Source organism: Mesoplodon mirus (assembly GCF_964341445.2).
Source record: "Mesoplodon mirus genome assembly, chromosome: 3".
NCBI classification, from domain to species: Eukaryota; Metazoa; Chordata; class Mammalia; order Artiodactyla; family Ziphiidae; genus Mesoplodon; species Mesoplodon mirus.
The window spans coordinates 6,492,551-6,516,247 of record NC_138978.1 but is presented as its reverse complement, the minus strand read 5'-3'; the positions used below and the strand labels follow the sequence as shown (position 1 = coordinate 6,516,247).

At 40.6% G+C, this 23,697-nt stretch overlaps 1 protein-coding gene across 6 annotated transcripts in view; it reads left to right on the top strand.

Annotated features, from left to right (window-relative positions):
* Positions 1–23,697, top strand: part of RERE (arginine-glutamic acid dipeptide repeats) — a 432,591-nt gene that overhangs the window by 139,570 nt on the left and 269,324 nt on the right. Inside the window, exon 1 of one of the 6 annotated variants that reach the window (XM_082612296.1) lies at positions 23,429–23,454. The exons of the other annotated variants lie outside the window; for them this stretch is intronic. The gene's annotated coding sequence lies outside the window, so the exon portion shown is untranslated. Of the gene's footprint in view, positions 1–23,428; positions 23,455–23,697 lie in introns of those variants that run through there. 6 annotated transcript variants of the gene reach the window in all.

The window sequence follows — 23,697 nt, the reverse complement described above, 5'->3', positions numbered from 1 at the left end:
CAGTAACTGGCACAGGCAAATGCTGAGTGAATCTTAGCTATTGTTGTCAGTCCAGTTCCCTCAGCTGTTTAAAATTTTATTTTATATTGTATGAGTATCAGTAAGCTGCCTTAAGTAAGCTCTTTTAAAAGTAAGCCATTCTTTAAATCTCCCCTGCCCCCTGTTTTTTTTTTTTTATGCAGAGGTTTAATTTCTGCCTGAAGACGGTCATTAAATATGTTGGGCTGGCCAAAAAGTTCGTTCGGGTTTTGTTACAGAAAAACCTGAACGAACTTCTGGCCAACCCAGTATGATGTAGGGGAGTGCTAAGGGGCTGCATTGTGTTCCCCCAAATTTCATGTGCTCGTCTTAACCCCGAGTATTTTGGTATTAGGAGGTGAGGTCTTTGGGAGGTAATTAGGTTTAGATGAGGTTGTGAGGGTGGAGCCCCATGATGAGAATGGTGTCCTTATGTGAAGAGACAGAGACCCGAGTGTGGCCTCTAGCTCTAAGCTCTGCCGCGTGAGGACACAAAGAGCAGGCCGCAAGGAGCAGGCGGGGAACTCAATGAACCGGATTGGCCAGGACCTTGATTTTGGACTTCCCAGCCTCCAGAACTGTGGGAAATAAATTTCTTTTCTTTAAGCTACCCAGTCAGTGGTATTCCGATATAGCGCCCGAGCAGACTAATACAGAGAGTCAATTTCATACACGCAGAGCAGAAGGCGACCAATAGCTTATCACAGAGGCAGCTTTTCAAGAGTGAAATGGGGATGATGCTTCTCTTTGCAGAAGGCTTTACCCCTACTGGATAGCCTTCCCTGACCTCGGGTTGGTCCTCACAGCTACCTTCTGAAGGAGGCAGCACAGATGCTGGCTGCTTGGGTTACGGAGTGAGAGAGCCAGGTCAGGAGAAGCCAGTGGAGTTGTCCGCGTCCACAGTTTCCATTTGGGAACTGGCTGAGCCTCTTTAGTAGCTGTGTTTTCTGACGTCTGTATCCATTGATGCTTCCATGAACACCTTAATGTTGTCAGTTCAGTCTTATAATTCTTTTGCTTAGAAGAATATAATCTTCACTTGTAGTCTTTATAGGAATATTATTTTCATGGTTGAAACATCAGTGGTGAAGTTGTTGAATTTATCTTTACTGTCTCAGGGAGAAAAATAGAATTTATGAGTTCTTTGGCCTGTTGGTTAGATTTGAAGTATAAAATTTCTGTGAAGGGACATAAGCCTGAGAAATGTGATATAACCTGAATTGGTACTTATGACATTGTTTTCTTTTATTTTGGTCCACATATTGGTTTGCCATTCAGTCTTGCTGATGAGTTTCTAAGATGTAGGAGTTTTTTGGAGCTATCCATGGTCAAAAGATTGCTATTCATTTTGGTCAAGGTGCTGTGAGTATGTCTTGATCAAAGGGATGAAACAGGAGGGCTAGAACCTACAAATTAAAAAAACCCCAACTTCGGGGCTTCCCTGGTGGCACAGTGGTTGAGAGTCCGCCTGCCGATGCTGGGGGCACGGGTTCGTGCCCCGGTCCGGGAAGATCCTACATGCCGCGGAGTGGCTGGGCCCGTGAGCCATGGCCGCTGAGCCTGCACGTCCGGAGCCTGTGCTCCGCAATGGGAGAGGCCACAACAGTGAGAGGCCTGCGTACCGCAAAACAAACAAACAAACAAACAAACAAACAAAACCCAACTTCAAACCTGCAGCCAGACTCTGCCCTTCATTCTGAATGAGTTCTGGATCCCTACGAGGTTGATATTTATGAGCCATCAGAACATACTGTATTTGCTCCATTTCCCATTAAATTTTAACAAACTAAAAAATAAATAAATAAAAAATTTTACTTCCTGATGATAAAATGATTCATTTGAGATCAAAAACTTGGAATAGATTAAAAAAAAACTTTATTGAGGTAAAACTCCCTTAAGAGATAATTCATCTATTAAAGAAGTGTACAAGTCGATGGTTTTTAGTATATTCACAGAGTTCTGCCATCATCACAATATAATTAGGAATAGATTTTATATGGCAGTTTCTGGTGATTAATTGAATGCTCCTAGATAACCTTTTATATGTAAATTTGTACTTCTGTGAATAAGAATATAACTTATCTGTATGCTTTAGTATTACAGTACATAATTGGTTGAAGGCATTCAAACCCATCTTTTGTTTACAGTTGTCTGACAGAAGGGAGTTAACCTCAGACCAAGGTTATTAAATCCTTCAGTGACTGATGACTCCCTTCAAGGGATGATAAAGCAGTTATGAATATGGTATGAAAAGGGTTGTAGTCTCTTTCAGGATATTATCTGGAGAAATTGCAACTTTCCCAGGGCATTGTTTTTATATTTGATGTGCTCAAAATATGTTTAGACATTTGCCATTTCCAGCAGTTTGTGTTAAAGAATGTTTCATTTGTTAGTAGAAAGGCTGATAGCTGTGTATGTCTTATACTAGGGGAATTTCCTAGTGTTGGTTCCCAGTTAGTTCATAAGATTCAGGTGGGCCCTTAAGGCTGCTGAGCAATCATACTTTTTCCGCCTCCTAGTCCATTCACTTGCCCGGTTTCCTAGATGACTGTTTCATACTTCCTCCCTGTCTTCATGCTGGGTTTCCTGCTTCAGTGAGAAAAACCAAAGCAGTCCGCAGAGACCTTCCGCCCATACTCACCTCCCTGTGGGCCCAGCTTGCAGCATAGACTCCGCCTTCCCACCGCCTGGAGGTAGAGCAGCGGAGCTCTCACCCTGCAAGGCCGGTCCAGCCAGTCCTGCTCTCTCAGTAGTCATTTCCTGTCCCTCGTATCATTGATGTTTTGGGCTCTGCTGGATCATTCTCAACAGCATATGGTTTTTCTGCTTTTCTTCCATCTTAAGACAAATACAAAAACAAAATCTCCCTCTTTTGACCCTGCTTTCCCTGCCCACTGTTGCTTATTTCTCTGCTCTGCTTTGCAGCAAAACATCTCAACAAGAGTTTTCTGTACTTAAGGTGTCCAGCTCTCCTCTCCTCTCTTAAATCCATCACGCATCATTCCAGGGAAACTGCTGTGGTGAAGATTACCACGTCCTCTGCACTGCCGGTTCCCTCTCCTGGAATCTATCTCCCCGTATACCTGTGTGTCCTCACTTTCAAGTCTCAGTGAGGCCTGCCTTGACCCTTGGTCTTTGCTCCTGGTTTCCCTTGCCCTGCTCTGTCTTTTTCCCTAGAGTATCCTCTTTTCACATACTATATGTGTATTTATTTTCATTACTTATTGCCTTGTTCCTCCCACTAGAATGTAAAGTCCTGAAGGGCAGGGATTTTTAACTGTGCAGTTCACTGATTTATCCCCAGCATGTGGAATAGTAACTGACACACAATAGGTGTCTGATAAATTATCTACACCGTGCCCTGGGACTCATAGCTTTAAAAATTATCTAAATGAATATAACTAAAATTTTATATCTCGTCCAGGTCTTAACTCAGCTGCCTTCTTCACATGTCCAATTCGATGTCTGATAAGCATCTAAAACTTAACACACCCAAATGGAACTTCTGATGTTTTCCCCGTACACCACACATAGCTGTGGGGTTTTTATATTTTAACTTCTTCAGTTGGTAGGATTTCCTTGTCACCTCTTTTCTTTGGTGTATAAATTGTACCACCTGGAATGCCAGAGGTGGACTGGAGCAATCTTAGGTTGTTTAGTTTCATCTGGCACTTTTAAAGCAGTTATATTTTTTTGAACGTTGAAAAAAAATTTAAACAGTGATGTACAAATGAAAAGAAGTCAATGTCCATCATTTAATTTACTTTAATAACTTTTTTACTGTAGATTCCATAGAACCATTTGTTAGTTTTTTGATGTTTGACACTTGGAAATATGGTTTTAGCTGTCAAAGTAAAGTAAGAATATTTGTTATCAAAACTTTGATTTATAATTGCCATCTACTTAGCAAATATAAGATACTTTTTAGAAAGCTTTCCTAAGTGTAGTGGGTAAACTATTGAATCAGGAAATATGTACTTAAAAGTTCCTCTCTGGGAGAATCAAATCAGTCCTCTTAAGATCCAAACTTGAAACTTGTTTTAGCGAGACATGGAGTTAATGGCATCTCTTCTTTAAATGCTGATCTGGTCTCACAGCATCAAATATTGAGGTAGCTTTCTTCCAGTTGGACTTAAGTTGGCAATTACATTTACTGTCTACCAGCAAATCATTAGATTTCTTGTCCATGAAACTCTTTCAAAGACTCTTATCCTTGTAGATTAATGTATATTGATAGTTTACAGGACAGTGCTCGGGCACTGTAAGCAGACTTGTTAGGTGGAAAAATTACTAGTGATTTATTTAATATATATACATATTTGCTTTAGTACTACATTTCCCTAGATGATAGAGATCAAAGGAACTTGCAACAATGTTTTTTCTGTTTTTGGAACCAGTAAGCCAGCAGAACAATCCTGTTTAGCCTGCTTCAGTGCAGTGGTGTCGTAAGGAGAAATCACACTGTGATCAGATTATACCAAGACAACTCAGCTGATCAGTGAAAAATTTGGTTGGTATTTGATAGATGGGAAAAGGAGGAGGAAATTGCCTGAAGTTTTTACTTTTAAACGAGCGGAATTTCATTTATGGGTCCAGTGCATTGATGCGGGATCTGTTTTTAATAGTCATTTGCAAAAAGTTTAGTGTGTGGTAGGTCTGTGATGAGCTATAAAGATAGAGAAAGAATCCTTGGTTTACAAGTCTGATAATACTATCTTTCCTTTCTGTGTGACACTAAAATACTCTAAACTTAATCCTCAGTGTAATTGAGGTAGGACCATAATTCCCACTTAACAGAGGAGAAAATAGCTGAGAGGTCAAGTCACCTTACTCACTGCCCCTCAGTACTTGGTTTGATTTCCATGTCTGATGTTATTTCCACTACATCACAGCCTCCAGACTTGCTGGAATAGATGAGCAAGACACAGCAAAGGTGGACCACTGGGAGGAAGATTGCTATAGACGGAATGTGCTTGAATGTGTAGAGGTGGAGAGGGAGAGAAAGGAAGCTTATACATACTTTGGATGTGGTTGATTTAGGTAGATGACTTGACCCTAGAGAGAATCCTTAAGAGACAGGTTTTGGTCTTATATAAATATGTCTACTTCTACCTTGTGTATGGTCGTATTAGAGAATTGTCTGGAGAGGCAAGGTGATTTCACTGGACTTTTCCCAATAATTTATCTTTAGAATGAAAACATTAATCTGGTTTCAGTTTTTCATTTTCCCAGGAGATCCCCAATTTGGTTTACCAGGGATTGAGTCTTAAAATAAAGGGGCCAGGGATAGTGTTTGTGTTTAGTGTCTGCTTTTTAAAAGTCAATTCTAGCATTTAACGCTAAAACACAGGAAGCAAAAGCTTAATCTAGTGACAGTGCTAGGATTAATTTTACTTGTTGAAATTAATGTTTCCTTGGTAAATAAACCATTTTCAGGTTCTTGGTAGATGAATTTAACTGAGGACAGATTACAGATTATTCCATTAATTCATAAGAATTGTGCGATATCTGAAAACAGAGAAAAAGAAGCAAACTTGTTTTCACTGTTAGATGTCCTGGCTTGATCGTATAGGTCCCCCGCCTTTATCTTCAATGCCTTCTCTTCTGAGATTAAAATCAAATCTTAATATGTTGATGTGTAGTATTCAGGGACTCTTATAATTAATTAAGTTCAATTTCCTTTAACTTCTGTAATGCTCATTTGAAAAAAAAATTGACGGAAAAGTCTTTCTGGTTTTCATAGCAATAGAAACAGCAGGTAAAAATGTACTCAGAAGTTAAAAGCTGAATTTGTTAGATTTATCAGTTGGGATCTGGAGAGGATTAGTTAAAAAAATGGGCTTTAATCAAAAACTGATAGCTTGAATTGAACACTGTGAATTCTGTACTGCAGCTCAGGAGGTTAGCTCTAAATATCTGGACTAGTAAAGAGGTTTCTAATCCAACTTTGCTATTTATCCAGTTTGTCTTCTGTGTTCACTGGCATTGCAGGAGAGAAAGTGGGATGTACAGACCTTGTCATAATGGCGGGGTGTGGGGGGAGGTGAGGCTGGAGGGCATAGACTGTGCTTGATCTTGATTGTCTTCTGTAGGAGCCACAGTGATTATTTAACCAAGTTCTGTTGAACTTGATTATTGCTTAATTCATCATTCTCGGTTGTTCTTTTAAATCCCTTGTGGAAATAGTATTTTGTTATTGTTATAAGTCTGACGCTTAGTGCTAATATAACAATTAAAATTTTTTTTTCATTGGAGTATAGTTGATTTACAGTGCTGTAAATGTATTTGTTTTTTTGGCTGCACTGCATGCGGGATCTTTGTTCCCTGACCAGGGATCGAACCCTCGCCACCTGCGATGGAAGCGTGGAGTCTTAACCACTGGACCACCAGGGAGGTCTCTAATATAACAATTTGACAGAATGATTTCATAAGCTTGTGTGTTTCAGCATTAATTCTGCCATGTGAAAGGAAGGAAAGGTTTTTTGTTTATGTCCAGGACATTAAAAAAAAAAAAGTTTGTTTATTTATTTATTTTGACCGCGCCGGGTCTTAGTCGTGGCACGCGGGACCTTTTAGTTGCGGCATGTGGGATCTTTTTAGTTATGGCATGCGGGCTTCTTAGTTGTGGCATGCATGCGGGATCTAGTTCCCCAACCAGGGATCGAATCCAGGCCCCCTGCATTGGGAGCGCAGAGTCTTACCCACTGGACCACCAGGGAAGTTCCTGCCCAGGACATTTTTAAAGTGAGAAATGATTTCTTGTTTAATGACACTGCCTTGCTGCTATTATTGGCTTTTCTAGCAAACTTGTCTGTAATTAAAGAGGATCAAGATTTAATATGCCTCATGTATTATTTGGTGGACTGATTCACTGAAAATGCACTTGGTCACTGAAGTATGCTTTTAAATTTATTTATTTATTTATTGGCTGTGTTGGGTCTTTGTTGCTGCGCATGGGCTTTTGTCTAGTTGCGGGGAGCGGGGGCTACTCTTCGTTGTGGTGCGCGGGCTTCTCATTGCAGTGGCTTCTCTTGTGGTGGAGCACGGGCTGTAGGCACGCGGGCTTCAGTAGTTGTGGCTCGTGGGCTCTAGTGCACAGGCCCAGTAGTTGTGGCGCACGGGCTTAGTTGCTCCGCGGCATGTGGGATCTTCCCAGACCAGGGCTCGAACCCATGTCCCCTGCATTGGCAGGCGGATTCTTAAGCACTGCGCCACCGGGGAAGTCCCTGAAGCATGCTTTTTAAAATAAAGGCTTTTGGCACACTTGAACCATGAAAAAATTTAAGTTGTTCTTTAGCATGTCTCTAAATGGACATTTTATTTAGTATCTTGTCTTTTATTACTAAGATCCTCTAAGGACAATTGTAAAAAACTAGTATTTTAAACCTGTTAAATAGTACTGTTAACCTGGCTTTGAAGGAGGGCCTGTGGAGTAATCTTGTTTGTTTTTTGCTTAAGATTAAGTTGAATAACCCCATAGAGTTATAGTTGTGATGAAAAAAAATCAGATAGGTAGATATATTTTGTTTTTATTTTCTGCCATAAATGAATATTTTCTGTTTTATACCTTTATAAATACCTTTATTGGTATTCTGTCAAAAGCAGCTCCAGTAACTCTGGGGAATGGTTTTCCCTGAGGCAGTCAACAGCACACAGTTTGTAGAGTTTCTGTGAGTTACTGAAGAGGTTTGTGGAAAGGTATTCCCCCCCGCCCCTTTTTTTCTTTTTAGCAGGGTGCAGCAGTTTAATTCCTCTAGTCCTTATGTAGAATCATTAGATCTAAATAGTGCCCTTGGGTGCCACTCTCAAGGAGAGAATTAGGGAAAAAGTGAAGAACAAGCCTGGAGAGAGACATGGGATAAAAAGGGGCAACAAGGGGGCAGAGGTGCATATGTGGGGTGTTGAGTTGTAAAATACCTGGGAAATGGGTGCGGTGGGGGGTTGCCACCCGGCCTCATTGGGCCCCCCCATATCTCCGTCTGTTCGAATGTTGAAGCTTCAGTGTTCTTACTCCTACAGGTATTTGGTACCTAAAATATTAATAATCTGTAACATCTCTTACATTTGGTTTACCAGGTCATTCAGTTGAAGTTTGTTGAATCTTTCTAATAGAATTTTAGAGTCCTATTCATTTTTTGTTTTTTAAGATGAAGAATTTTAAGGTGGAAGAAGTGAGGTACACAGTTGGTATGTGATACAGCCTAACTTCTGATTGGTGTCTTTGGACTTCACCAGTGCTCATTCTACCTCATCATAGTATTGGGTAGTTTTATTTCCCACTTTTGAATCTGTTATCCTCCTGAGACTCAGATTCTTGATTGCTCTTTGGATTGAGTTAAGGCATGTGAAAGAATCCCTTGTCATTCTAATAAAGGTTTGGTGAACAAAACTTGATTGAGGCTGGTGTACCTGTGAAACATACATCACTACTTGCCTCTATAATTTTTATTCTAGGTTATATTATTAGAGCCAGCATTTTTCTTAAATGATTACTTGCATGCTTCACATTCCTGGATATAAAGACATTAGTGAGTTAGTATACTGTTTTCTTTGTTTTGTAGATAACATTAATTTTCATCATCTGTACATTGGAAGGCTTATTGTCAATAAATAGTCAACATTTTGACCTCAAAGAAACCAGGAAATATATTCATAAGATGAGACATGGTCACAATCATTTTGAGAGAGTTTATGATGGGTTATACTCAGTTGGACAGATTATTAAAGTCAGTACCACAACAAAAATGTACATCCCCCCCCCAAGAAACCACATAAAATTTTCTTTCTTTAAAAAAAATTATTATTTATCGGGCTGTGTCGGGTCTTAGTTGCAGCACGTGGATCTTCTTTGTGGCATGAGGGATCTTTCGTTGCAGCATGCAGGCTTGTGTTAGTTGTGGCGTGCAGGATCAGTAGTTGCGGTGCGCGGGCTTAGTTGCCCTGCGGCATGTGGGATCTTAGTTCCCCAAACAGGGATCGAACCCGCGTCCCCTGCATTGGAAGGCAGATTCTTAACCACTGGACCACCAGGGAGGTCCCCACATAAAATTTTCATAGTGCCTCAGCAGAAACTGGTTGTATAGCTTAAGGAGCGAGGTCAAAGATCAAAGACTGTGCTTTTGATAGCAAAATTAGTATTGAAATGTGAAGAATTTATTGTATCATATTCCATAAATGATATAAAGGAAGTGAGATGTAATTTACTTGCAATTATTAGTCGTGAAATAACGAAGAATATAGAGCCTGACTCTTATAGGCAGCCTGTAGTGTAAGGAAAGGAACAAGTCCCCATTTCACACTTGAATAAACAGACTTAATCTCCTGATATGAACGAGCCACAGTACAAGGGACAGCCTGGGGGTGAGGAAGGCAGAAGTCTTTGTCACTTAGCCAAATTAGGCTAGGATTCAGAGTAAATGAGATTTGTGATCAGAGTAAGCCTTAAGTCTCGTTAGGGCTCTGCATGATTGTGCTGAACTGAGAGTGCAGTATACAAAAATGTTTCTGGTGTGAAGTTTATTGTACTTAAGTGCCTACTTTTCAAACCTAGGACCAAGTTGAGTGCTGTATTTACCCACATCTCTCAGTATGAATACTGGGATGTGAAATAATCAGTCTCAGTTTCTCCTTCCACTCCTGTCTTACTTCCTTAATGCTGCCCTGAAAATTTCAACTGTGACTGTATGTCTTTATTTTTCCTGGGGTCTGAGAAGATCTATTTGAGGTAATTTCTGTCTGTGCTGGTCTTAGAGTATAGATAAGTTCCATTTTATTTTCTTGATTTAATAGAAGGTCTGTGATACAGAACCTTAAGTGTTACCCAATCTCAAATTTTGTTTAGTAGCACATTTTAATCTGTGGCTGAATTTAGGTATTAATGATTTTAGGTTTCATCTCACATTTTATATTTACAGGGCAAGTAGAATAATATATAGCGAATGATTAAGCTATGTAAATATTTGTACTTTGCCACAGTGTTAGAGGTTCTAAAGTCAAATATTTGCTATAGAAATTAAAGTTTAGCTAAAGAACCAGCTATTTTACCTTTTAAGATAGGTAAGATGTGGTTTCCAAAACTTCATTTTCAAAGCACCTGACAAAAATATTAAGAAAAAGACTCCCTGGTTACCATAAATAATCTAGTATATGAACAGCGAATCTGAGATTCTTGTGATTTATTCCTTGTATGTAAAATCCGTACCTGGTCTGGTTTGGAAGTGCTCGCGCACTCTAAGTGCTGGCTGAGAGGAGCGTAGCTATTGTCGCCTAGCTCTCATCCTCCTCCCCTCTCTGGTTTTCTTCCCGCATGGTTTCTGTTTGCTTTTTTGTAGGTTAGAAATGACAGTTTTAAAAGCCCAGGAAATTTGTTTCTAGAGACCTCCCCTCCCCGTTTTTAGCCTTTCTGTCCCTCTGTACTTATAATTATTTTATGATAAATTTTCAAATTTCCATTTTCTCTTTTGTTCTGCATGCTTTCCTATTTCCTTTCTCTGACCCTCCACTCAGGTGGTTGAGCTATTGGACATTTTGTCCTATATTTACCATTTGTAGAAGACACACGGTAATGTTTTCTTGACTGTATTCCTGCAAAGTTGACCCATATTAGTAGGAAGCAATTTTGTTCTTTTATTTACCTGTGTCCTTTTCCTGTGTTAAAGTGTTTACAATTCCTGAACAAGAAAGGGTATTCTGTCACTTCTAAACTGCTAAGGCTTTTCACACCCAAGTGGGGAACTGAGTGTGGTATAATTCTTTTCCTTTTATCCTGGCTGAGGGCTTTTTCTCCCAAGGATCCATTTAAGCATGGATGTTACATTTCACAGTCTTTCTTTGCTCTTTACCTTGATGTCTACAATGCTGATTCTCCTGTCTGTAGATCTAAGATTTCCACGCTCCTCCCTCTCCCTTCTTGCCCCCACTCCCCTCCTGTCCCTGCGACTTCAGGTCCTTGATCCGGAGTTGCTCCTTCATGCTGTCAGCGTCCTTCTGGAAACATTTCCTACGGGATCCTTTGCGTTCAAGCCAAAATTCCCTGGGGAGAAGTTGCTTCTACCACCCTGCTTTTGTTTGCTCTCAGATTCCGAAAGTCTTCCAGTGGAAAGGAATAGTTGCTCGAAGTATGGCCTCCTCTCATGGCAGATAGCTGACCTTTCCCCTCAGAGGTCATTGGTACCTGGACTTGCAGGATGGAAGGAAGTGCCCTAGAGAAATGCAGCTCATACATACACTCAAGGTTTCTTTTTTTCTTCTTTGTTTTTGTAATGAGATAATAACCAAAAGCTAGAATGGTCATCACTGAACAAGTTTATCTTGGCTTTCCCTACTCCCCCCCCCGCCCCCCCAAGTCTCTAAGAAAAGGGTGTTTCCAACATTAAATCCGTTGCCACACCCTTGTTATAACACTCCCTTCAACCTACCTCACTCAGAAAACAGGTCTCCCCTGATTATTGCTTTAAAGTTAGTACTGTAGTATTGCATTATGGAAAGACGTTTACGGTTCTAATTTTAGAGAAGAATTTTATTAAAATATCCCTGCCCAAGGTCGTGAGTTTTTCTCCGCTTTGCCTCTTTTCCTATGTAAAAGCAGCCTGTGGTAATCCACGCAGGTGGCAGATAAAACTAGCGAAGCACTCAGCGAATGCTTTGAGATATTTCAATCATTATTGAGAAATAAGTGGTTAAAAACATATGCTCCTAAGAGCTCTAGTTTTGTAGAAAAACAGAACTCTGCCTGTCATCTTGTGTTATAAATACAGAGGTAACTTACCAGCTTTGCAGAAATTGGGGCTTTGTTTTTATTATGAAGAAAAATGTGCAGCCTCCCACACACCCTCACAGCAGTTGCATAGCATTGGAAAAATCCTCCAAGAGCAGACAGACTTATGGTTTTATCCAGACTGTCATTACGTATGGCCTGTCTGCCAGAGACTCTAGGCCCTGAACTGAGAGTGAAGGCAGAATGTGTGGAGCGAATCAGAGGAGATCAGTTTGGAAAGGGAGTTTACAAGGGAGGAATGCTGACAGTGTAAGATAATGGAACCTGTGGTTCTCAAACTTGGCAGATGTGACCGTGTTGGAGAAAAGCTGCAACACAGTGGAGAAAAATGCTTTCTTGCTCTTTTTCCCCTCAGGTCAGGTTGTGTAAATTGCTGAAAGAATGGAAGACCAAAGCCTTAGATTGCTATGGGGTTCTCTCCCTCTATCTTTTCTAAGAATCATATTCTGTTGTTAAGGGTAAAAGCCACTGGGTTCATGTTTATGCATATTCTTGTACTTAAAGCAGTTAGAATTGATTAAAAGGGAGTGGTTTATTGATGAAATGGGAGTCTTAATATTTTTATTTATACACACTTAGATCTAGATCAGCACTGATAGATTTCTCTATGAGGTTGGTAATGTTCTGTATCTCTGCTATCCACCGTGGTACCATCAATACTAGCCACACACGACTGGTGAGCACTTGAAATGTCACTAGTGTGACTGAGGAACTGAATTTCTTATTTTATTTAATTTTAATATATTAAAATAGCCACATGTGGCTAGTGGCTACCATATTGGACAGCACAGCCCCAGATTAAAGCTCTTAAGTGATTCACATGGCTGTCAGTGAATAACATTGAAGGGCATTCTCTCATGTACAGACATGTTATAGTTCTGAGGACATATGCTTTTATTTATTTATTTTTTAGAGAAAGTTGGAATGAAAGGGGGAGTATAAAGGTACTATTGGTGGGTGACATGGAGAATTACAAGTTAATTTTTAAAACAAAACCCCCAAAGGTAGCCTGTTTTAATCTATTGAAGAAAAACATTAATGAGAATCATATTATTCTGCTTTAAGAATCTGTGCCCTTTGATTATAAGAGGAAAGCTTGTTAGTGGGTAATGAAAGCTGAAGTCTAATTAATAAAGGGATTTTGTTCATTCATCAAATATTTGATTGCTTTAAAAGTTAACATGGCACACATTCCTGCTCTCAGGAATCTGAGCAGAAACCAGGATACCGTGCTTGTATAGCCAGAGTAAGGTTGGGGTGGGGAAAAGTTCCCAGGGGGCTGTGAGAGCCCTTTAGAGAGGCTCGTGGATTCGGAGCAAGCTTCTTTGAGAACTGATAACCCTTTCTGTTGAACAATACAAACTAGAACAACGTTCCTCGGACCAGCTAGATGTACTCTGACAGAGCGTCTTCTGCAAAATGTTACTGAGTTCCTCTGTGTTGTGGGGTTCTTAGATGTGTAGAACATGGGCTGTCTGTTAACTGATACCTTTGATTTCTTAGGTACTGTGCAGGTTAGTACCTTACATGGGTTATCTTATTTATTCCGCACAACTCCTCTATGGGGTATGCTGTATTATTTTCTTTATAGATGAAGAAACCAAAGTTTAGACAGAGAAATCAACTGCTCATGGTTATAAAGCGAGCAATGACCAGGGTGTGTTTCTGTCAGCAGGGCCTTATAGAGAAGATGAGAGGAGACAATATATGAAACATATGAGCTGGTAAATAATAAGGTATTTTGCATTTGTAATATGTTAAAATGCTAAGTGTAGAATACAGACTATGCTTGCAGAAGGAATTAATTAAAGAGGGGCAAGAAAGGCATGGCACAGTTTGGAGGCATCATGGATCCCTTCTCAGACAGTGTAGGGCTTGGAGTGGACTTGAATAATACACAGTTATTCAACAAATGTTTATTGAGCTGGCAGTAAAGACAGTGTGAGCAAAGGTGAGAGAGTGAGAGGACCAAGCAGGGGTACATGTAGAAGGCTTTTTATTGGAGAATTGTCGGGGAGCAGGGTTATGAACTGAGGACCAGAGAGGTAGTTTCCTGAAGGAGGAAATTGAACCTCATGTAGTCTTTCCTGGAAAGTTTTTTTTTTTTTTTAAATTAGGATACAATTGACATAAAACATTATATTAGTTTCAGATGTACAACATAATGATTTGATATTTGTATATAATGCAAAATGATCTCCACACTAAGTCTAATTAATAGTTCCCTCACTACATATAGTTACAAATGTTTTTTTTTCTTGTGATGAACACTTTTAAGATCTACTCTTTTAACAACTTTCAAATACAGTCAGCCGTCTGTGTCCGTGGGTTTTCCATCCACCGTTGATTGAATCCAAGGATGCAAAACCTGGGGATATGGTGGGCCAACTCTATTCATTGTTTTAGCCATTTTATGTAAAGGACTTGAACATCCGTAGAATTTGGCGTTGGTGGGGGCTCCTGGAACCAGGCCCTTTTGGATACCGAGGGATGACGGTACCATACGGTATTAGTAATATAGTCACTGTGCTGTATGTTACATCCCATGACTTACTTATTTTGTAACTGGAGGGTTGTACCTTTGTCCCACTTAACCCATTCTTGAATGTTCTCGAATGAGGATATTAAAAATTGAGATAAAAGGTAGGTGTCATTTGTGTTTATAGAGAGAACTGAGGTCCAAGGTAAATGAGGGCACTGGGAATGGAGAAAAAGATGGACGGTATTTTCCCAGATGTTTTCCTCCAGATACAAGTGATTCAAGGTAGTGGCCACTTTCTCGCCATGATCTCCAGCCTATTATGTGGTGCTCATCAGTTTGATTTGTTGGTCATCTCTGGTGACTGCGGGGAGGTCCACCTTTTGCCCTGGCTTGGAGCCTGGGTTGTGGTTAGAGCACACCGAGGCCAGAGGTACTCTCACTGCCTTGGCACCATAAGTGGTTTGAGGCATCTAGTCTCTTTTTTCTTGAGTTCTTGCGATCCCCCTTCTGTTTTAATTTAATGTTCCACTTACGGGAGTTGATTCCTTTCCCTTGCTGCTGAGTGGCAGATTCTTTTCTTTCCTCTTTCGGTAAAAAATACCTGATTTGCTTTATTTACATCTAAGAAGGTTTTGTGGAGTGAATCATTCTTTATGTGGTTCTGTAGTTCGAGTTGATGTTGGTCTCTAACATGTGAATAGAACGACCCGTTGAATAGTTTGGATTATTTTCTAAAACCTGATCAGTGGTTAAGGCTCATGCGGATGTGGCAGGTGTTTGGGGAATCAGATTCCTATCAAGAACTCCTGATATTAGTTAAGTGCAGTTAAGTTGTAGGATTTCTATTACTCTTGTTCACGACTCATACTGTTCTAAGGAAGAATGAGAATTTGCACTGATCGTTTATATGTTTTGTAATGTGGAGATGAATTACACTGGGCACTATGCTCTGGATATTTGATTCTGTTGATAACCAACTTACTGAACAGTTTTCTTACCCACAGACTTCTCAGACTCTTTAGTATGACAAATACACTGTAAACTGTAAGAGTATTTGTAAGCATTGCGTCCCACACTTAACTTTACACAGAAGATTTTATTGTTGCGCTCGTTGGTTTGGGGCTGTCTGTCATACGGTCTCCAGATTCTTTTTTGGGGGGATTTATTTTGGCAAATGCTTATGGTGTCTATGTTTAGCCCTATACTCTCCATCTAATGCTCTTCCCAGGTCATCTCATTTAGTATTCTTAGATACTATATGACTGACTCCCGAGGCCTTCCTTGCCTTGGTTTCTTCTCTCCGGAGCATCAGGTTGTTTTTTTAGCTGCCTAGTAGATGCCTTAGTCTGGATGGCTCTGTATTAGCAGCCGAAACCCAACACTTTGCAAAATTGAAATCTCTTCTCCATTTAGTCACATGCATCATTCCCCCCGCCCCCGTCCCCATCCCCTTGTTGTCCAAACTAAGGATGGAAGCCCTTACATCATCTTCAGTTCTCTGTCTTTGATTCCCAACTGGTTGATTAGCAAGCCTAAAATCCATTGGAATCACTAATAGTATCGTCCTCCTGTTTTGATCCTGGTGGAGAGTAAGAATGGCTTAATTGTGGATGTGGTGATGGGGCTCTCAGGATGCCTAAAAACCTCTTCTGTATTATTGGGAATCTCTGTGGATTTTTCATTGGTATGAAGAGCTGCCTTTTATATCACTGCTTTTTCTACATAGTCTGAAATTCTGTAATATTCTAAAAAATGCTTCTTACCTGTTCGTATCATATCATTTGTTTAAAAAAATATCAAAAGTGACAGACCTTTAGGGAAGAAGCAACACATCATATCCAGCTGCTTAAAAAAAAAAAAGTCCAAAACAAAACGGTAAATTACCAATTGCTGAAAATGGCACATATGTCTCTAGGTAGTTAGACATACTGTTAAGTCAGTTTGCAAGTTGCAGGATAAAGCAGGCAGGAGAATAAAGAAAGGGATCTGTGCATTTCCCTAAGGTCCCATAGATTTGATAAAATTAACTTTAATCAGAAGTGGCAGTTTTTCCACTGAAAGCATTTGAGAATAAATTTCTCTGTTTTCTGAAGTGAGAAAGAAGATTTCTTTTGAGAATGCTGTTGTAAGCCTATGCTCCATTTACATTTCAGCCTTCCAGGTTGCCTTCGTCAGTTGCTTTTGAAATTTATGTTCTCTCATGTTGAATGTTGCCTTGCTTGCATTTTCCGGGTGTTCTTAAAGGTCACTAGAGACTAGAGCTCTTCAGTATACGTTTACATTGGGCAATAAACTGAGCTTCTGATGTTTTTGTGGTTGTGGAGTATGGAATGAATATTTTGCTTGTAGGTTTAATTTTTCCTTGACTACAAAATTGAGGAAATTTGTCAGGGGAACTTGACTTTGAGCAGTTAGGATACAGACCTTATTTAATCAGGCAATTCAGTTGCTCTACTGTCTTTATCTTACACTATATGAGATGAAAGCTTAGAAAAAAATTCCTGTGTGGTATTGATTAATCCTGCCAACGTGTGGCCAATACCAGTCTTGTTAGCAGACGGACTTGCTTCTGGAAGAAATGCAGTTTCTGCCTCCTTCAGCCCTGCTCAGTGTTATCACAGTTATTGTCCTTAGGTACGACCTAGTCAGTTGCTTTCACACTTTTAAAAACTTAGTTTGAAGAGCTCTGAAGACATAGCTTTTCTTTTTCTCCCCCCTCCATGTATTACTCTCCTACTGATGCTAATGTTCAGGTCTGTAAGTCATTAGGTTCCCTTTTAGTCTAGTGATGGTTGTAGGGCAGCGTTAATAATTCATAAATGTCAAGAGGAGCCCTCTCTTAGGCCATTGGTCTATAGGGAAAGCTGCAACTTTTGTACATATTATTTAATAACAGTTTGTGTTTTAAATTATAATGCAATAGATTTAATTTGGGTATGTTTTAATATGAACTGTGGCATTAAGCTCTTGTACCCCCTTCTTTAAAGAAACATGATTTTCAGTTTTTCTTATTTTGACACTTTTCTTTGGAGCCTTCTATTCATTTCACAAATCAGTGGGTTTCTCAGTAATGACCTCCTTTCCAAGATCTTGGCAGACACTCGCTTTAGAGAGGTGTGTGTCTGTATTGGAAACCCGATGTAGACTTGATGGCATTCTCTTCTCATTCCCAGGAGGGCCTGGCCCTAGAGGTAAATGAGTTTTTTTATTAGAGAATCTGTTACATACTTAGCTGGACTGGGGTGTGTTATCTGTGATGTAGGGCCATTATATCATCCTCTAAAGCTTGTTGTAGTAGACAAATTAAGCTCTACATAATAATAGGGACTTTTATTCTTGAGTGTATGGCTGTTCCTCTTATCAAGAGGGTGAAAATGAAAAAAACATTCTACCCTCCATATGAATTTATTTGATTTATTGCTGATTATGTGTATTCAAGTTTTTTTTTTTGTTTTTTGGGGTTTTTTTGGTAGATAAACTTGGTATTTTTGCCTGAGCAACAGATAGAAGGGTGCTGGCATATTCTCAAGAGTTATTTTTATTTTGTGAGGGTACTCTTTGGAAACTGTGAATTTACAATGGGGTTAACTTATTGGGGCCAGAAGCCAGGTGTATCTCAAGCTGAATATCCAGAGAGGTTACTGCTGATGCCTGCAGTGGGAACTTCAGGTGACATTCTATAGGCCCGTACTGTCCTCTACTTCCTTTCACAGTTTCCTTCTTTCTACTTGTAGTTTCCTCACTTTGAAGTTCCAGAATGGAAAGTGTCCGTTCAGCTTATTAGCGCCCACAGATCTGACCGTTGTGCTTTTTGCTGTATGTGTCGTATGTCACTTGACTGCTCTTGGCAGTCTTGGGTACCATTCCTGGTCATGGAGAGACATTAGTGCTGAGAAGAAGCTGACAGTGCTGCCTTCATTGCTGGTGAATGATAGCAGCTAGGTAATTATATGTAAGAATCCTCATTTAGAAATCTAGACTCTCTTACTAGGCAGTGATCCCTCCCCTCCTTTTCTGGCTCTTCCTACTCTCAGTGCTAATGTGATCAGTCATTCAGTGCCCAAAAGTCTGGGGAATCTAAAACAGTCAACTGTAGAACATGCTTCACTGTCAGGATTACCTGGAGTTCACGCTTCCTACTGTTCCACGTACATAAAAGATGATATTTGTAGAGTGTACTGGGTAGACTGGAGATATTTTGGGAGTGCCTGTATAGGACTTTGTGAAACATTCATTATGTATTTTCCCCCATTCTTTTCATTGACAAATATAGTCATAATTTTCTTGATAATGCACATGTATTTTGAGTCCAATTAAACCTTTTCGTATCAAGTATTTAAAAACAATACGTGCGCTTCCCTGGTGGCACAGTGGTTAAGAATCCGCCTGCCAACGCAAGGGACACAGGTTCGAGCCCTGGTCTGGGAAGATCCCACGTGCCGTGGAGCAACTAAGCCCGTGCACCACAACTACTGAGCCCTCATGCCACAACTACTGAAGCCAACATGCCTAGAGCCCGTGCTCTGCAACAAGAGAAGCCACCGCAATGAGAAGCCCGCGCACAGCAACGAAGAGTAGCCCCCGCTCGCTGCAACTAGAGAAAGCCCGTGTGTAGCAACGAAGACCCAATGCAGCCAAAAATAATAAATAAAATAAAATAAAATTTATATATATAAAAAAACCCAATATGCTTTTTTCCTCCTACTTTTTTGTTTTGAATTCATATACTTAGTTACTACGTTTTCTTTTTTCTTTTTTTTCCTTCGTGTGGACTGTACAGTATTCAATTTAGGGCCTCAAAAATGTTACTTAAGAAAACTATTTTTAAAATCTAGTAACTCTCCTTTATTAATTTGCAAGGTGAAAACAGTCTCTCCTCCACCCCCCAAGTCTTCATTTGAATAGCTGCTGTATTTCCCTTTGAAACAGGGGCGGGGAGTGGAGTGGATGTTCCTATCTTATGTGACTTCGTAAAGTAGAAGCCAACCAAGACAGTAGCAGCCTGGGTTTTATTAAATACAGCATTTGGTAACATCATTAATATGTAATTTGTCTTTAGGCAACTGTTACATATGTAGAAGGCTTCTCTGTGAATAAAACAGGGTATTCTTTTCACCTCAGCATTTTCAGAACATGGTCTGAGACAGTCTTTCCATCATCCTATCACTGAAACTTCACCTGCAGTTTACAAATTTATTTGGCCTGTCCGTAATACCTTTTATTTGCTTCAGAGTATTCTCTTGCTACTTTGAATGTTTCATCTCCTGTAGTTTGTTTCCACGCCACCCAGTCATCCAGTCTCGTGGTTGTTGGCGTAGGGTTTGTATGGTGAGGACTCCCAGATTTAAATCTCCAGCCCAGAACTTTCTGACCTCTCAACCTGTACCCATATTTCTGCTTAGATATTTACTAGGCGTCTCAAACTTAACATGTTCCAAACAGAATTCCAGTTTTCCTTCTCTTCCTCATCAGTAAATGAAGCTCTGCTTTTCCAGTTGCTCAGGCCCAAATTGGGGCCCCTTCTTTGACTCTCCTCTTTGTCTCAGATCACATCCAGTCTGACAACGGATTCCGAGGGCTCTACCAGCAGAACCTGCCCATGGTCTGACCTCTCCTTGCACCTGCACTACCGACACCTGGCCTGAATCCACAGTCTCGTAACCCTGCAGCAGCTGGAGGGAGTTTGTTAAAACGTAACTCAGATCATTACTTCTCTATGCCAAAACCCTACAGAGGCTCTTCTCTTACTTCAGTAGATGCAGCATGCACATCGCCCCCGCCTGCCCCCCTTCCCTCTTCACCTCTGACTTTCTTCTTTGCTGTCACTGCTTCATCCACCTTGGCCTTTTGCTGCTGTTTGGATGTGCCCGAACTGCCCCTGTCTCAGGCCTCTGTACTTGCTTTTCTCTCTGCCTGGAATACTTTCCCCCAGAGAACCACACAACTTGCTGCCTTATTTCCGTTAGGTCAAATGACCCCTTATCAGTGATTACCTTAAATAAATGACCCCGCCCCGCCCCATTCCCTTTTGCCCACCTTAATTTTTTCTCCATAGCACTTATCACCAGCTAATATACTATATATTTTCTTGTTTGTTTGTTGTCTGCTCCCTCCCCTACTATACTGGAAGCTCTCTGAGGTTAGAGCTTGTGTGTATTCTGGTCGTGCGTGTCTCTGTAGCTCCTGGGGCAGTGCTTGGCACCTAGTAGGTGCTAAATAAATATTTGCTGAATTAATGGAGGAATTGACAGCGACTTTGCTCAGGACATTGGGGTTTATTTGATGACCAGCGTCACAACTACAGCAGTTCAGTGTTGTGGTCCAGGCCTGTACTGGGACCTGTACCGGGACTCCCTGTACTCCCACCCTCCCTGGTCACTTGCTAGTTCTTGGCATCTTGAATTTAATAATTCTAGTGGCTCTTTTGCTTTTCTATTTGAATGACGTCAGGTTAACAAAGATGGCAGTGTAATACATCTGGTCAACCTAGAGAGCATCATACCCAGTTGGAATAGCTCAGAGAAAATGGCAAAGTGAGTTTTGGCTTAGATTTATGCTTTTCGTCAGAGCTACTTTTCCTTTTCATCTAAGACTCAGATTCTGAGTGTTTTTAGAAGGACTGCTCCGGTGAGTTTTGCGGGTTTTTTCCCTTGATGTAATTTGTACCCATGGATTAGAAGTGTATTATGAATGCTTTCGATTTTTCATATATGTGTGAAGTGTAACTGTGTTAAGTATAAAATCCACCCTGTCGTTTCCTTTCATCAGCTGTTGAGACCTTACGTGCCATGGTTGCAAATTAACTTTGAATCTTGGATCTCTGCAGACTGAAAGAAACCCTGTCCAATTTATCTGCTTTGGAACATGTTGTGCAGAGGTAGTAAGCCTGACCAAGTGTTTCTGCATATTAAAGATTACTGTGGTCCAAGGAAGGTTCTCTTTCATTCTTAATGTGACATGAAATAAAACTTCTCCTATGTGTTTAGTTACCTAAGGTGGTTTTCCAGAATTGTGGAGGTGGAGCTTGTCCTTGTGAATTTTATAGCCAGACGCACTGTTTTTTAACTGTAGCAAAGCTTGAGCTTTTCCTTATTAGTCTGTAATGTTGCTGTTTGTGTGTGTTTGTGCTGTAACAGCTTTATTGAAATAGAATTTGCATATCACATAATTTACCCATTCTAAGTGTACAATTTAGTGACTTTTAATATTTTCACAGATATATGCAAGCATCACCATAATCAGTTCTAGAACATATATATCATCCCCAAATGAAATGCATAACTATAGCACCCCAGCACCCCCCACCCCCAGGCAACCACCAGTCTGCCTTCTGTCTCTATGGATTTGTCTTTTCTGGGCATTTAATGTAAATGGGATCATACCATATGTGGTCTTTTGTGACTGGCATTTTTCACGTAAGATAATGCTTCCCAGGCTTATCCATGTTGTAACATGTATCAGTATTTCATTCCTTGTTATTGTTGAATAATGTTCTATTTTATGGGTATACCATATTTTACTTATCTGTCTGCTTGAGTTGGTTTTGGTTTTTTTTTTACACCCCCCCTCCCCTTTCCCCCTGCTTGGTGTCCATACATGCTTGAGTTTTATATTTATCTTTTCTACATTTGGTTTTCTATCTCTGGCCATGCTTTGGGAGAGTGAGTTCAGGAGTTCTTTCCCCTTTCACACCAGGGTTTTGGTCTTGTAGGCATTTGGTTTCCCTTGTTCTTGGCATTGTGGACACCAGGTTTTCTCAGTTAGTCGTGTGATAACAGAAGCATCCACTTGGCTCCAGGACTAGAACAGGTCACCACTGAGTAACATTACTCCTGATCACCTTCAGAGCTTGCCAGGAAACATCAAGATTTTCAGAATATTTACTTCTGTTTTCCTAATTCAGCTTCACACATCTGTGTAATTACTATTTCAGGTAGTGTTTTGAGTTAATCCAATATATTTCAGAGAATGAAGAACATGCCACATTATATAGTTTTCGTAATGGTGTTAGCTTTATGGATTCCATACTGGTCAAGCATAATTTTGAATAAAGCAACACAGATGCTTAATCCTTTGAAATCTCTGTGATAGACCAGCAGTTTTATTCGTTTAAAGCAGTGGTTCTCAACTGTGAACAACTTTGCTCCCCAGAGGCTATGTGGCAGTATCTGGAGATTTTTTTTTAATGTTTTATTTATTTAATTTAATTTATTTATTTTTGGCTGTGTTGGGTCTTCATTGCTGCACGCTACGGTGAGTGGGGGCTACTCTTCATTGCGGTGCGTGGGCTTCTCATTGTGGTGGCTTCTGTTGTTGCGGAGCATGGGCTCTAGGCGTGCGGGATTCAGTAGCTGAGGCGCGAGGGCTCAGTAGTTGTGGCTTGCGGGCTCTAGAGCGCAGGCTCAGTAGGTGTGGCGCACGGGCTTAGTTGCTCCGCGGCATGTGGGATCTTCCCGGATCAGGGCTCAAACCCGTGTCCCCTGCATTGGCAGGCGGATTCTTAACCACTGCGCCACCAGAGAAGACCTGGAGATACTTTTATGTTGTCGTCATTGGAGCAGTGGGTTGTGCTACTAGAATCTTTGTGAGTAGAGACCAGGGATAATGCACAGGACAGGCCTCCCCCCCAACCACCCCACCCAAATCTGGCTCAAAATGTTAGTTGTGCCGCAGTTGAGAAGCCCTGGTTTAAAGTGAGCAGTGAATTTTTCTTAACTACTTAGTAGAAGAGACACAACTATAGGCAACTTGCAAGGCAAAAAAATTTCGTATGTAATTGCGAAAATCTTCACATTTTAACAGTATAGAAAAGCAATTGCTCGTGTCAGTGGATTTGTGTGTTCTTTAAAGAAAAGGAGGATTTTTGATTTTGGGGGTTGCTGGGGAACCTCCTTGGGCATCTCATCTTTGGGAATTCCTTACTCCTACTCCAAATAAAAAGGTTATGTGTTGTTTGTTATTTAATTTTAATTGAGCTGTTGATTGTAACCTGGAGTTTTGCTATCCTGGGTACTTTCCCCACCTTTTGCAGGTAGTATGTTTTGTTGTTATTATGTCTTTTTGGAAGAAATTAAGATATTTGTCAGAGTCCGCCAATCTTAGTTCTCTCTTTTTTCCCAGAGCTTCTCAAGCAGTTGAGGAAGTGCTGCTCTAAGCATTACACCCACTTGTGATTAAGGTGCGTTCATTCTTTCCCTCCTTCTGTTTTTTTTTGTTTTTTTTTTTTGTTTTTTGTTTTTTTTGGCGGTACGCGGGCCTCTCACTGTCATGGCCTCTCCCGTTGCAGAGCACAGGCTCTGGACGCGCAGGCTCAGCGGCCATGGCTCACGGGCCCAGCCGCTCCACGGCATGTGGGATCTTCCCGGACCGGGGCACGAACCCGTGTCCCCTGCATCGGCAGGTGGACTCTCAACCACTGCAC